The sequence below is a fragment of the Callithrix jacchus genome, chromosome 12 (genome assembly GCF_049354715.1).
Source record: "Callithrix jacchus isolate 240 chromosome 12, calJac240_pri, whole genome shotgun sequence".
Taxonomy (NCBI): Eukaryota; Metazoa; Chordata; class Mammalia; order Primates; family Cebidae; genus Callithrix; species Callithrix jacchus.
The window spans coordinates 112,830,490-112,844,886 of NC_133513.1; the positions used below are offsets into that span (position 1 = coordinate 112,830,490).

At 49.0% G+C, this 14,397-nt stretch overlaps 1 non-coding gene and 1 pseudogene across 1 annotated transcript; both read left to right on the forward strand.

Annotated features, from left to right (window-relative positions):
• Positions 1–13,369: 13,369 nt before the first annotated feature.
• On the forward strand, positions 13,370–13,478 carry LOC118146512 (U6 spliceosomal RNA). Its single transcript, XR_004732372.1, has one exon. It is a non-coding gene; the product is annotated as a U6 spliceosomal RNA (small nuclear RNA).
• On the forward strand, positions 13,444–14,059 carry LOC144578810 (elongation factor 1-alpha 1 pseudogene; annotated as a pseudogene).
• The last annotated feature ends 338 nt before the right edge of the window (positions 14,060–14,397 follow it).

A 14,397-nucleotide genomic window follows, 5' to 3' on the forward strand; every position in this document is an offset into this window, starting at 1 on the left:
TTTCTTTTTTCTTTCTTTTTTTTTTTCTTTTTGAGATGGAGTTTCACTCTGGTCACCCAGGCTGGAATGCAATGTTGCTATCTCAGCTCACTGCAACCTGCACCTCCCAGGTTCAAGCAATTCTCCTGCCTCATCCTCCCAAGTAGCTGGGATTACAGGGACCTGCCAACATGCCCAGCTAATTTTTGTATTTTTAGTAGAGATGAGGTTTCACCATGTTGACCAGGCTGGTCTTGAACTCCTGAACTTCAAATGATCTGCCTGCCTCAGCCTCCCAAAATTTCTTGGATTACAGGCGTGAGCCACCATAGCTGGTCCTGTATTGCTTAAATGTACTTAATTGAACTCTCATATTTCCCTAGAATGTATAAAACCAAGTTGTATCCCAATTATCTGGGCACATGTTCTCAGGACTTCTTAAGGGCTGCATCATGAGCTAGGATTACTCAGATTTGGCTCAGTAAATTACTTTATTTCACAGAAATTATGCAGAAGTTAAAAAACTAAAAATGAAAAAAGAAAGGCCGGCTGCGGTGGCGTATGCCTGTAATCCTTAATCATTAGGAGACTGAGGCGGCTGGATCACCTGAGGTCAAGTTTGAGACTAGCCTGGCCAACATAAGAAAACCCCATCTCTACTAAAAATACAAAAATTATCTGGGCCTGGTGGTGGGCACTGTCCAACCTACCCTCTGCGGGAGGACTGAGCTCGTTTGGAAAAAAACCGGACCACAGGTTAGAAGAAAGTCTTAAGTTCAGGCTTTATTGAGAGGAAAGAGCCTCCGGGCGGGCCAGCCGGGAAGAAGAGGAAAATGGCCGCGCCGCTCAGAGGGGCAGGGTTCTTTTATAGGGAGCTGAAGGGCTGAGGGAGTGGGGAAGCTGAGAGAGCCGAGGTGGTGGGCAACGGTTGGTCAGTTTGAACCGCTGAGCGGGAAACTGGGCGGCGGGAAGCTGGGGAGAGCTGATGAGGCAGAAACCGGGCGGCGGGAAGCTGGGGAGAGCTGATGAGGCAGAAACCGGGCGGCGGGAAGCTGGGGAGTGCTGATGAGGCAGAAACCGGGCGGCGGGAAGCTGGGGAGTGCTGATGAGGCAGAAACCGGGCGGCGGGAAGCTGGGGAGAGCTGATGAGGCAGAAACCGGGCGGCGGGAAGCTGGGGAGTGCTGATGAGGCAGAAACCGGGCGGCGGGAAGCTGGGGAGAGCTGATGAGGCAGAAACCGGGCGGCGGGAAGCTGGGGAGTGCTGATGAGGCAGAAACCGGGCGGCGGGAAGCTGGGGAGAGCTGATGAGGCAGAAACCGGGCGGCGGGAAGCTGGGGAGTGCTGATGAGGCAGAAACCGGGCGGCGGGAAGCTGGGGAGTGCTGATGAGGCAGAAACCGGGCGGCGGGAAGCTGGGGAGAGCTGATGAGGCAGAAACCGGGCGGCGGGAAGCTGGGGAGTGCTGATGAGGCAGAAACTGGGCGGCGGGAAGCTGGGGAGAGCTGATGAGGCAGAAACTGGGCGGCGGGAAGCTGGGGAGAGCTGATGAGGCAGAAGCCGGGCGGGAGGTGGCTGCGGCCGGGCGGGAAGGCTAGGGCGGTATGTAGAGTGAGAGATAAGGGAGCCTCTTTGTGGGGGAGGGAAAGAGAGCTTTCGCGGTAGGGGCAGAGTTTTCCAAACATTCCCGACTCCTTAAAAGAAAAGAAAAAGAGGGGGTCAGGGGCGTCGGTTGTCTCTCTGGCTACTTCCTGCTGACAAGCGTTCTGAAGAGGTTTCTTTTCCTAAGGAGCCTGGGTGTTCGGGGAGAGGTCCGCTTCCAGCACTCGTTCAGGGTAGGGTTGGAGCAGCATCTGGTGGATGGTGACTCGAGTCAGTTCTTGAAAGCGCCGCTGTAGGAACTGTAGAAAGCAAGGAGCGATAAGTAAGATTAGGCAAATGGCTACTAGGGGCCCAAGCAACGGGGACAAGAGGGTATACATAGAGGAAGACCACCACGCTGTGGCTTCAGCTGAGAGTTTTTGATTCTGCAGGTTAGTTCTGAGTTTCTGGAGGCTCTCGATTCGGGTTTCTACTAGGCCGGATTCATTGAGGTAGTAACAGCACTCTTCCTGCAGGAAGATGCAGGTTCCTCCTCGTTCAGCGGTGAGCAGGTCCAGGGCTCTTCGGTTCTGTAAGGCAACTTGGGCAACTGAGGTAATCTGTCGTTGGAGTGATGCTAACGACTCAGCAGAGTCATCAACAGCAGTTTGGAATTGTGAGGTTAGCCGGGCTATAGCTTGGTGAGAGTGGGCTAGTGCTCCTCCTCCCAGTCCAGCCGCAAGTGCCGAGGTTACTAGGGAGATGCCTATAGCTAGGGGCAGAAAAGCAGCTCGCTTGGTGTGGTGGAGCGGTGCTTGTAGCATTTGGAATTCGGCTGAGGAATATATAGTGAGTCGGGGGACTAAGGTCACCGGGAGGCATAAGAGAGTTGGGGATTGGCCGGTATGGAGAGTTTTTGTGAGGGTTCTGTTACACCAGAAGAAAGTTCCTTTTGGAGCTGTCAGATTGGTGGTTACCAGTATGGTTTTGTTACAGTTGGGGTAGTTCTGGCCTAGGGAGTAGCATACTGGTAGGTGTGTAAAATCAGGTGGAGTGTAGAGATTTACTTCTTTGATGGGAGCGAAGGGAGAAGTTGAGGCTGAAAGGTTGAGAGGGATAGGGTAGGGGACTGCGACAAAGGGAGTTTGTCCTAAGGAGGCACACATGAGGCATGAGGTTAGGTCAGTTAATCCTGAGAGGTTAGCTAACTTGATTCCTTCTTGGAGAAAGGTTAGCCAGGAAAACGGAGACGAGTGTGGTTGTAATTGGTTATTTAGGGATTTTTCTTGTAGGTTAATATCGGAGTGGACTTGGTGGACTGTACGTACGTATGCCCACCAAATGTACAGGTGGGAGGAGGGATATGCGGTGTCTCGGAAATCATATAAGGCAACTTTCTGGGGGCTTTTCCACCAGTCATTCCAAGGGTAAGGTACGCTAAGAGAATACCGTGTATAACCGGTTCTGACATTTCCTTCTTCATCTGTGTCTGGAACAATTTTGAGCCAGGCAGGAATGCCTGGGTGTCGCTGTATGTCAAGGGCTGCATGTAGGGAACAGTAGCCCCAGGTGCAACCCATGCAGAAGCGCCAGGGAGTATCATTGCATTTTCCTGATGGTTGGTCATAGTTGAAGCATATGGTAGGTCTAATCCCAATTCCTTCATGGACATAGTAGAATTTAGTGAAGTTTAGGTATATGGCTCTTTGGCACCCGGCCATGGGGCAGTCAGCAGTTGCAAGAAGATGGTTGTGGCTGTATGGGGGGGTGTTACAGATAAAGGTGGTTTTGGTATAGTTTTCAGTTAGGAAAAATCTCCATCTGTAGGGGGTGTGGCTGCTAGGCCCTGGTAAGTTTGACAGATAAAGGGCCAGTAGGAACAGCCTTCCAGCATGAGGAGGGTCCATGAGGGGCCTTTTGGTGAACCCAAGATGAGACTTCAGCGACTTTTATGGCTGATGGAGTAGTGAGGATGACGGTATATGGTCCCTCCCACTTGGGGGCGAGGGGCTTTGGGGAGTGGGATTTAATAAGAATTAAGTCTCCAGGGGAGATTTTTTGCATATTTTCGGATGGCTGGGTGGGTTGGGGAAGAGAAGCATTGGCATGCTCTTGGAGAAGGTTGCGAAGGAGAGTAAAGTAGGGGAGGTAGCTGTCTAGAGGAGTGGTTTCTGGTGGTGGGGGAGTTGAAAGTAGGAAGGGGCAACCATACAGCAGCTCAAACGGGCTAAGCTGTGATGGGCCTCGGGGGCTTGCTCTTAACCTGGTGAGGGCAATAGGAAGCAAGGTTACCCAGGATTGGCGGAGCTCAAGCATGAGCTTGGTCAGATGCTCCTTTATTAGGCCATTGGCCCGTTCCACCTTACCAGAGGACTGAGGATGGTAGGCGGCGTGTAGCTTCCACTTAATTCCTAGAGAGGTAGAAACAGCATTAGTGACTTTGGAGATAAAGGCTGGGCCGTTGTCTGACTGTATGGTGGCCGGGAGTCCAAAGCGTGGGATGATGTCTTGAATGAGATGAGTGGCCACTGTCCCGGCAGACTCAGAGGCTGTGGGGTAAGCTTCAATCCAGCCTGAAAAAGTGTCAACAATGGTTAGCAGATACCGGTACTGTTTGTGTTTTGGCATATGGGTAAAATCAATTTGCCAGTCTTGGCCAGGTAGGAACCCGCGTAGCTGATGAAGCTGGCGCCGAGGATGACAGGAACCCTGGGAATTAGTTTTCGCGCAGACAGTACAGGAGGACTGGACTTCCTGTATGGTACTGAGGAGGTGGTGGGGGTGAAAAAGTGGGTTGAGGAACTGGTATAGGGCTTTAGGTCCAATGTGGAGTGAATTGTGGATGTCTTGGATTATTTGGTACTTTTGCTTTTCGGGGAGGATGAGGAGGTTATGCTTGAAGGCCCAGTCGTCCTTGAACCGTACCCCGGGGGTAGACTGGAGAATCTGAAGTTCTGAGGTGGAGTATTGGGGGCTATATGATTTGGACAAGAAACAGAGAGTGGAGGTGGGTGGTGGATGGTTTCTTGCCATGTCTTTAGCCACCCTGTCTGCAAAGGCATTCCCCGTGGCTACGGGTGAGTTCAGGGACTGATGCCCTTTACAGTGGACGATGGCTACCTTGCTAGGGAGTTGAACGGCCTGGATAAGGGCAGCAATGAGTTTTCCATTGAGGATGGGCATGCCCTTAGTGGTGAGGAAGCCTCGTTCTTTCCAGATCATGCAGTGTGAGTGAGCTATGAGGAAGGCGTACTTGGAGTCAGTATATATATTTACTTCTTTGTTCTGGGACCAGGATAGGGCCCGAGTGAGGGCAACTAGTTCAGCTTGTTGTGAGGTGGTCCCAAGAGGAAGAGGGCGGGTCTCTATAATTTCAGAGTGAGTTACTATAGCATAGGCTGCTCTCCGTGGCCCGGTGGGATGGGGTATAGAGCTGCCATTAATGAATAGGGTGATGGAGGCAGATGGTAAGGGTTGAGGAAGCAAGTCGGGGTGAGGGGACTGGGCTAATTTGAGGATTTCAGTACAGGAATGTAGGGGACTGGTGTATGGAGGGCAAGGGAGGAGGGTAGCCGGGTTTAACGAGGAGCAGTGGGAGAGAGTGATGTTGGGGTTCTCAATAAACAGTAGGTGAAGCAGTTGGATATGGGAGGGCCCGAGGTGGGGCAGGGAGTGTTGACTGAGCAGCTCGGTCAACCTGTGTGGAGAAAAGACTTGGAGTGGGAGTTGTAGATTGATCTTAAGAGCTTCTGTGGTTAGGTTGACGGCGGCGGCTAGGGTTCTAAGGCACGGCTGCCATCCTCGCTCAGTTGGGTCAAGTTGTCTAGACAGGTAGGCTATGGGCAGAAGGGTCTTTCCTACTGGTTGGACTAGCACTCCTACAGCTGTGTGTTGTTTCTCGTCCATATATAATTGGAAGGGTAAGTTGGGATTAGGCAGGGCTAGGCTGGTGGAGGTACATAGGGCGTTAAGCAGTGACTTGAACACTCGGTTGACAGAACCTGGTGAGGAGAGTGGTCCCTCGGGGGCTTCTGCAGCAGCATGGTATAGGGGTTTAGCTAGCAAAGCATAATTAGGTATCCAGTGGTGAAAAAACCCTACTAGTCCTAGGAAGGAGAGGATTTCTTTTGCTGACTCAGGGGCCTGGAGCGCCTTTAAGGCTTGTAATCGGTCGATTGTGATGGACCGTCGCCCAGGTGTGAGCTGTATACCTAGGTAGGTGATGGTGGGTGAGGCTATTTGTGCTTTGGTTGGTGACACCTGGTATCCCTTATCTCCTAGGAAATTGAGTAGGGCGGTGGTGGCCTGGATACACTCCTGGTGGGTGGGAGAGCAAATAAGAAGGTCATCTACGTACTGGAGGAGGTGAGAGGGCTTGAGGTTGCAGTGGAGCAGGTCGGTGGCGAGTGCCTGGCCGAACAGGTGGGGGCTATCTCTGAAGCCCTGTGGAAGGACTGTCCAGGCCAGTTGTTGGGACATGTTCGTAAGGGGATCATCCCAAGTGAAGGCAAAGATAAAGTAGGAGTTGGGGTGTAGAGGTATAGTAAAGAAGGCATCTTTTAGGTCTAAGACTGAGAAACAGGTGGTCCCTGGGGGAATGTTAGAGAGAATGGTGTATGGGTTGGGGACAACTGGATGTATGGGAATTACGGCTTCATTGACTAAGCTCAAGTCTTGGACCAGTCTATATTGTCCCGAGGGTTTTCGTACTGGGAGGATGGGGGTATTACATGGGGAGTTAATGGGGATTAGGAGGCCTTGACCTTTTAGTTTCTCTATGATGGGTCAGATACCCATACGGTGGGCTTTAGAGATGGGAAATTGAGGGCGGGAGAGAAAACGAGGCGAGGAGTCTTTAAGGCGGACCTGAACTGGCTGGTGGTGGGTAGCTACAGACGGGTTGTTAATGTCCCAGACCAGAGGGTGGACTCCGGGGAGGAGTTCGGATAGGGCTTTTTGGGGTTCGATATCTGAGGTGAGGGCTAGGAGAAAGAGGCTGTGTGGGTTGGCGGTGGGGAAGGTTATGATGGCCTTTAACTTTGAAAGGATGTCTCGTCCTAGGAGGGGTACTGGGCAGGTGGGGATTACTAAAAAAGAGTGGGTAAATGGAGTGGAGTTATATGAGCACATGAGTGGTGGGGTTTGGTAGGGGATACTCGGGGTCCCGTCGATTCCCATGACCGAGACCTGGGAAGGGGTGAGACGGCCAGAATAGGAAGGAAGTGTGGAGTAGGTAGCCCCCGTGTCCAGCAAGAAGGAGACACTTTTACCCGCTACCTGAAGTGTGACCCTTGGCTCGATGAGGGTAACCGGAGTCGGAAAGCCAGGGCTCCGCTAGTCATCTAGCAGCCCTAGTAGACTGGGGAATGGAGCTCCCTCGGAGGTCGGTTCCTGGCAAGCAGGCTCCTCCCTACCGAGGGTGACCGCCGGCTGCGTAACGCCAGTGTGTCTGTTATGAGGAATCGGCACCCTGGGGAAGCTGGGGCAGTCTGACTTCCAGTGTCCCAGGAGGTGACAGATAGGGCAAGGCTTAGTTGGTGGCTGTGGTTATGGACAGGCTCGGGACCAGTGTCCTTCCTTTCCACATTTGAAACATGCCCCTGGAAAGGCATGGGTTTCGGCCTTGGGCTTCTGGTTCCCTGCCGGCCTTAGGGCCGCCACTAGGGCTTGGGTCTGGAGGGCAGCCTTCTGCTTCATGCAAGTTTGGCAGGCAGCCTCAGCCGCATCTTCCCTGGCATTGAATACTTTAAAGGCCATTTTTACCAGGTCTTGGATGGGAGTCTCTGGCCCCTCTTCTGCTTTCTTTAGTTTCTTTCTTATGTCGGGTGCTGATTGGGAGATAAAGTGGGAGGCTAATACAGTGGCCCCGTTTTGGGAGGCTGGATCTAGCTGAGTGTACCGGACTAGGGCTTCTTGTAAGCGGGCGAGAAAGAGGGCAGGATTCTCATCGGGTAGTTGGGTGATTTCTCTTAGTTTATCATAGTTGACAACTTTGTTAGATACAGCATCCATTCCCCTGAGGAGGTATCTAATCATGCAGTCTCTCTTGGGTATATCAGACCCTCGATTAGCCTGATAGTCCCATTGGGGGTCTTCACCTGGGATTACTTCGGGGCCTAAGGGGATCTGGTTATCTATAGCATGATCTTTATCTGCTTGGTTTCTGGCTGCCGCTAGGATGCGCTTGTGCTCCTCTACTGTGAGGGTGGAGGTACAGATAATGCAGATATCATGCCAAGTGAGGCTGTATGCTTGAGTGAGGTATTGGAATTCCTTAATATAGGTGGACGGGTCAGCTGAGAAGGATCCTAAACGTTTCTCAATTTGGGACAGGTCTTGGAGTGAGAAAGGAACATGGACCCTGACTAAACCTTCCACGCCTGCTACTTCTCACAGTGGGGCCAGGATAGTTGGTTGGTGAGAGCGGGTGTGGGCCACCACTGGAGAGGCAAGAGGAAGTGCGGCCTCCGAGGGAGGGGGCTCGGAGGGAGTAGAGGAAGAGCGAGGCATGGCCTCTGAGGTAGGAGGTGCAGAGGGAGTGGGGGAAGAGCGTGCTATTGATGGCGACTGGTTGCTGAGATTGGCAGGAGGGGACAGATGTTCAGGCAGATCCTCCGGTGAGGAGTAGGGAGGGGAAGAGGTAGTGGAGGAAGATTTATGAGGGGTACGAGCTAAGAGGATTTGGTAGGTGGAGCAGGAAGAACATAGGTCGGGGTGGGTACGGAGGTCCCAAAAAGCCTGAACGTAAGGAATTTCATTGCCCTTGCCCGTGCAGCGACAAAAATTGTCAAGATCTCAGAGGGTGTTGAAATCGAAAGTGCCAGTCGGGGGCCAATGTGACTGGTTACTGAGTTTGTATTGGGGCCAGGCCACCTGGGACAGGAAGACAAGCTTTTTCTTTCTGAGGGTTTGGGAGTATCCCAATTTGGTAAAATTTCGCAGCAAGCACCCAAGGGGGGTGCTGGAAGGTATTTTGGACTCCGAATTTCCCATGGCGGGCGCAGCTACAGACCCTCCGGCGCGGTTGGGTAGATGCAAAGAAAAGGCGTCCCCTTTCATTGCAAATTCCCCGGAGTACAGTTAAGTACGGTTAGGGAAGCGGTCAGAGGGGCGTCCCCCTCTGGCAGCTACCCCTCGGAAGGCTCCTGGAGCCGGAACGGAGGACTTCCTCGGCTCGGCCGAGACTAGGCGAGGAGTCCGTGCGGAACGCCGGAGGGGAGCAACGGCACCATGCCGTAGGAGGAGGAGAAGGGAAGGGGGGGTAAAGCAAGAAAAAACTTGGCTTACCTTAATCGGAGCGTGGAGGTGGCAGGGCCAGTGTTGGGTAGGTCGGGAGGGGGGCCGTGACCAGGCCAACGGCCCCTGCCTCCCGAGTTTCAGCACCACTTGTCCGACCTACCCTCTGCAGGAGGACTGAGCTCGTTCGGAAAAAAACCGGACCACAGGTTAGAAGAAAGTCTTAAGTTCAGGCTTTATTGAGAGGAAAGAGCCTCCGGGCGGGCCAGCCGGGAAGAAGAGGAAAATGGCCGCGCCGCTCAGAGGGGCAGGGTTCTTTTATAGGGAGCTGAAGGGCTGAGGGAGTGGGGAAGCTGAGAGAGCCGAGGTGGTGGGCAACGGTTGGTCAGTTTGAACCGCTGAGCGGGAAGCTGGGCGGCGGGAAGCTGGGGAGTGCTGATGAGGCAGAAGCCGGGTGGCAGGAAGCTGGGGAGTGCTGATGAGGCAGAAGCTGGGCGGCGGGAAGCTGGGGAGTGCTGATGAGGCAGAAGCTGGGCGGGAGGTGGCTGCGGCTGGGCGGGAAGGCTAGGGCGGTATGTAGAGTGAGAGATAAGGGAGCCTCTTTGTGGGGGAGGGAAAGAGAGCTTTCACAGTAGGGGCAGAGTTTTCCAAACAGGCACCTGTAATCCCAGCTACTCAGGAGGCTGAGGCAGGAGAATCACTTGAACTTGGGAGACAGAGGTTGCAGTGAACTGAGATCGTGCCACTGCACTCCAGCCTGGGCAACAGAGCAAAAATTCTGTCTCAAAAGAAAAAAAAAAAAAAAAAAAGGGAAAAAGAAAATAGAAGAAAAAAAAAATAAGAAAAAAAAGACCAAAAGTTAAAAAACAACAAATACTAAATATTTTACAGAGTTTGACTCTTTTCATTGGCACTACTGAGCAGCTCTCCATTCCCAAGCATTGTGTTCGAAAGCTGTATTTGTTCTCTAAATTAATCAAAATATTTTCAGTTAAAAAGTCTTACACACAGCTGGAATCTAAACTAATGAAGACATTTGTAAATTCCCTATGAGAGCTAACAGCACCTTACATTGTTTCCTGGTCTTTCCTTCTCATTATCGGTTCCAGTGAGCTCAGGGCCTCTCAGGCAGCAAATCACCAAGTGTTCTCACATGCAGGAATTTTATTACTGGAATATGAGTAAACCCTATCTCTCATACTCAGAACAGATCATCTAAACATGAAACTGCCTTTGTAAAACTTATAACAGTGAGAAAATTATGACAGTGAAAGAGATCTGACCTAAGCAGCCTCCATCTTGCCTTTATTAATTAACTTATTTTTGAGACAGAGTCTTGTGGTTGTTGCCCAGGCTAGAGTGCAGTGGTGCAATATTGGCTCTCTGCAACCTACGCCTCCAGGGTTCAGGCTATTCTCCTGCCTCAATCTCTCAAGTATCTGAGACTACAGGTGCATGCTATCACACCCAGCCCCAGCTTTCCTTTAATCTCCAAACTGCCCTTAGGCATTCCTGGGCTTGGGCCAAGCTAACTTTGAGAGAAATTTAGTTTATAGTTTAAATGATAATAGCCCTTCCCCAAAACAGCCTTTGTAAAGCTAGTGAAAGACCACTAGGATAGGAGGAGCCTGAATTCTGCTGAGGTGTGGACTGAAGAGATCACCAGCCACGGTTCCACAACTTCCCCAATTACTCCTCCAGATAACACCACCATTGTAGAACCTAAGATTGGCCTTTTGAGATGCCTTTCCAGGTTTTTGCACTTCTGACAACTGACAGCTCCACCCAGATGCAGACTCAGCACAGGACCATATTCCACACTCCTATGATTGCATCCCCAACCAATCAGGTATATCATCCATTCCCTTACCTGCCAAACTATCCTTGAGAAATCCTAGCCTCTGAATTTTCAGGGAGGTTGATTTAAGTAGTAACTACATATCCACATGGTGTGGCCAACCTCATGTCAATTAAATTCTTTATTGCAAAGCCATGGTTTCAGTCAATTGGTTTCATCTGCACAGTAGGCAGGACAAACTCATCAGGCAATTAAAAACATAAGGCAATTTTATTATCTTGAGTATTTTCAAAAATTGGGGTTATTATAACCAACTAATCAGAGATTATAGATTAGATGCTAAAACCTGAACTCAATTTTTACCACTAAAAAGACTATTCACTTATGGTCATCAGTTTAAATACCATCTCACATGGGACAACATACACTTTATCTTTTTAATAACTTTAAAAATTATATTAATTATTGCATCAATAATTTTATTCAAATAATATAGGATTTTAAACATTCTGGTATATGAATCATATTAGAGACATTAGATTAAAAAAAAACTAGGGCCAGATATGGTGGCTCAATCTATAATCTTGGCACTTTGGGAAGCTGAGGTGGGAAGATTGCAGCTGGGTGTGGTGGCTCACACCTGTAATCCCAGCACTTTGGGAGGCTGAGGCAGGCAGATCACCTGAGATCAGGAGTTCCAGACCAGCCTGGCCAACATGGTAAAAAGCCTCCTCTCTACTAAAACTATGAAAATTAGCTGGGCATGGTGGTGCATGACTGTAGTCCCAGCCACTCGGGAAGCTGAGGCAGCAGGATCATTTGAACCCAGGAGGTGGAGGCTGAAGTGAGCCAAGATGGAGCCAGTGCACTCCAGCCTGGGCAACCGAGTAAGACTCAGTCTCAAAAAAGTAATAAATTAGCTGGACATGATGGCATGTGCCTGTGGACCCAGCTACTCGGAAGGCTGAGATGGGATGATTGATTGAGCCCAGGAAATCAAGGCTGCAGTGAGCTGTGATTGAGCCATTACACTACATCCTGTCTCAAAAAAAAAAAAAAAAAAAAAAAGAGAAAAAAGAGATACACAGAGTTGTTGCTTTTATTTTTTTTTTCATTACATAACAGGAATAAACTTCTTGGCAAAATATCAGACCTAAGAGAATTGCTTGAAAGTGCTTAGCCTACCTTTGAGAGAAAATAGAAACCTCATGCACACCTGAATTCTGGACTCTGGAATGTCAATTTCTTTGGCCAGTTGATCCCTGGTAGCTATACCAGCATAGGGGTTCTTTTCAAACCATGCCTGGAGGGTATCTTTTTGATGCTGGTTCAAAACAATCCTCTTTCCACAGGCCTATCTTTCTAGTGAAAGAGCAAAGAAAAAAAGGAATAAAAGGAGAGTATGAAGAACGCGTTTACAGATTAAAATTGTTGGCATAGACACATACTTTATGTTTATTTCAGATGGAAAGCTAATATATCCATTGATCACTCTATGTTTTTACTTCAGCAACACATTCTAAGTCATGCTAATAAGGATATATAGAGGGATAAATTCATATTTTAGGAAATATGATAGGTAATGATCTAAGTATACAGAGCAAAAGCTTACAGAAATTCCACAATGGTAGTATATGCAAGAAAACAGGAAGTGGCTCAGCTTAAAGAACCTTCAAGGTTCAGCTGGGACTGGAGAATCTAACACCAAACTCACTCATGTGGTTGTTGGCAGCCTCAGTTTCTTGCTGGTCATTGGCTGGAGGCTTCAGTTCTTCATCCTGTGGGCTTCTCACATACAGCAGCCTTGTGGCTCCAACCTCCACCTCCTGGGTTCAAGCAAGTCTCCTGCCTCAACCTCCCAAGTAGCCTGAGATTACATTTTTTGTAATGGCTGCTGGCTTTTCCCGAAGTAGGCGATCTGACAGAGCAAGAACACACATGCAAGACGGAAGCCACAGTCCTTTCATCACCTAATCTCAGAATTGACAAACCATCATTTCCGCCATATTCTACTCATTAGAGGAAAGACACTAAGTATAGCCTTTCATACAAGGAGAGAGAAATTAAGCTCTGCCTCTTAAAGGGAGCAAAATCGAATTTTGTTTTTTTGTTGTTGTTTGGGTTTTGATTTTGCGGGGGTTTTGTTTGTTTTTTTCAGATGAAGTCTAGCTCTGTCACCCAGGTTGGGGTGCAGTGGCATGATCTTGGCTCACCACAATCTCTGCCTCCTGGGTCCAAGCAATTTTCATGCCTCAGCTTCCTCAGTAGCTGAGACTGTGGGTGCAGGCCACTACGCTCAGCTAATTTTTTTATATTTTTAATAGAGATGGGGGTTTCGCCATGTTGGCCAGGCCAGTCTTGAACTCCTGATCTCAGGTGATATGCTGGTCTCTGCCTCCCAAAGTGCTGGGATTATGGGCATGAGCCACTGCACCTAGCCAAATAATTTATTTTTAAAACTACCACAACTCTACTCCCCCCAATACTCCTGCCAAAATCACAAAATATGGTACAAAAACTATCATAAAGTCACAAAGGGAATCAGAGAAGAGAGCAGCAACAAAAATCAAGAACTGGGAAATCAGGAAATTGAATCACACTTAGAAGATACAAGGAAGGCTAATTGTGAGCCAACAGTGGGGAAGCCAGGTGGCCACATAACCTGTACCTCTTAATCTTAACACATCACACCAATCAGCAGCACTGAGTACTTCCAGGAATGGAGTAAATGGAGTAATGGGGAATTCTAGGACTGGTTGGAAGCCTATTTAAGAAGTAGTTTTCCACTGGCTTCAGCAGCACACATACTAAAATGGGAACAATACAGAGATTAGCATGGCCCCTGCACAAGGATGACACGCAAATTTATAAAGCATTCCATATATATATATTTTTTTATTTTTTTATTTTTTTTTGCTGCAGTCAACATTACAACTGAAGTAAAGTCTGTTGAAATGTACCATGAAGCTTTGAGTTAAGCTCTTTCTGGGGACAATGAGGACCTCAATGTCAAGAATGTGTCTGTCAAAGATGTTTGTTGTGGGAATGTTGCTGGTGACAGCAAAAATGATTCACCAAAGGACGCAGCCAATTTCACTGCTCAGGTGATTATCCTGAGCCATCCAGGCCAAATCAGTGCAGGCTATGGCCTTACACTGGATGGTCACGCAGCTCACATTGCATATAAGTTTGCTGAGCTGAAGGAAAAGATTGATCCGTGTTCTGGTAAGATTCTGGAAGATGGCCCTAAATGCCTGAAGTCTGGTGATGCTGCCATTGTTGATATGGTTCCTGACAAGCCCATGTGTGTTAAGAGCTTCTCAGACAGACTATCCTTCTCTGGGTCATTTTGCTGTTTGTGACATGAGACAGACAGTTGCCATGGGTGTCATCAAAGAAATGAACAAGAAGGTTGCTGGAGCTGGCAAGCTCATCAACTTTGCCCAGAAAGCTCAGAAGGCCAAATGAATATTATCCCTAGCACCTGCCACCACAGTACCACAGTCTTAATCAGTGGTGGAGGAACGGTCTCAGAACTGTTTGTTTCAATTGGCCATTTAGGTTTACTAGTAAAAGACTGGTTAATGATAACAATGCACAGCAAATCCTTCAGAAAGAAAGGAGAATGTTTTGTGGACCACTTTTTTTTTTCACGTGTAGCAGTTTTATGTTATTAGTTATTAAAATCAGTACTTTTTAATGGAAACTTGACTAAAAATATATCACAGAATTTGAGACCCATTAAAACAAAGTTTAATGAGAAAAAAAAAAACATAGTTTTAGCCTAAGTCCCTACTTCTTAGGTA